Here is a 1,321-nt window from a genome sequence, read left to right on the forward strand (position 1 = left end):
ATAGAATTAAAAACACAGCGCTACTCCTAATGATTCTGACATATTGGATCCAAGGCAAAATCCTCAGTCACTGCATGGAAATTAGATGCTCTAATTTGGAACAATGAGTCCTCTGTTGCCAGATGGCTCTGCTAATGAACCAAAAAAGAAATCTGCTGACCTGATTAGAGCAAACACTCTGACATTTGCAAAGACAGAGGAGATTTGATGAGCTGCTGCTCCCCTCCACAAGTTTCTGGACAGTCTTTATGATCCCATACTTTGTAGTTTCTTATCCCTCTGCTATGAGCGATAAATTCTCAACGTTTCAGGCACTGTCCTTGTCCCGTCACAGGCTCTGGAATGGGGCCTCTTAGAGACACAACATGATGTTTATTACAATACTGACAGAGTGCTTGATCTTATGACAATGCATAAGCTGGAGATGGACAGGCGGGTCATGATGAGCATAGAAAATGTTGCTCTTATCAGCAAAAGGACAAATTGTTGTGATCTACATAAACATGCAGTTGCCTCATTGAAGCAGTGGTACAGCTAATGGAAACATTTGCTATGTGGCTCATGTTTGAGGCTGACAGAATAAACTTTATGAAAAGATAAGGGAATAGGCAATTAAGTGAGAAATCGCAGGGAATAGTGAATTGTCATTAAGCACAGGGCCTTAGTTGTTAATTTTTCAGACCTTTCAGAACCTAAATTTCAGAGTTTCTCAAATCATCTCGGCCAAGATTCTCAAAACTGGGTGCCTAAAGCCAGGTTCTTAAATCTTTATTTATGTCCCTATTTAGCAACTCACTTAAATACATGCTCATATTTACTTCTAGTCAGCAAAGCTCTTATGCTTTGCTAAATCAGGGCCTTAGGTACCTAAATAAATGTCCCAATGTTCAGAAGTGCTGAGCCCCCATGAGTCTCCCATTGACTTCCAACACTCTCACAACTGACCTTGAAATTCACCTTCTGTGAACATTTCTAATCCTTGACACTGGTTCGTTTAATTATTCCATGGAAGGTGAATGCAAATGGGCTATGAACTAAAATGGAGTAACTTCATGTAAAAACTTCCATGAATTAAGCTGAAGATTTTGTTTTGCACTTTTCATCCAACTCTAGCTCATATATCAACAATGCACAGGGATCAGTTCATCCATGGCTGACGTGCAGCCACCTCTGGGGTGGGAACACGGCAGCTGCTGAACAGCACGCCCCAACAACTACCTAGCAGATTAAGACTGGAAATAGAAATATTTGATCCTCACTGGTGTAAATTGGCACAGCTCCATTGACGGCAGTGCTTTGAAGTTACTAGAACTACACTAAT

The sequence above is a fragment of the Mauremys mutica genome, chromosome 1 (assembly GCF_020497125.1).
Source record: "Mauremys mutica isolate MM-2020 ecotype Southern chromosome 1, ASM2049712v1, whole genome shotgun sequence".
In the NCBI taxonomy this organism is placed as follows: domain Eukaryota; kingdom Metazoa; phylum Chordata; order Testudines; family Geoemydidae; genus Mauremys; species Mauremys mutica.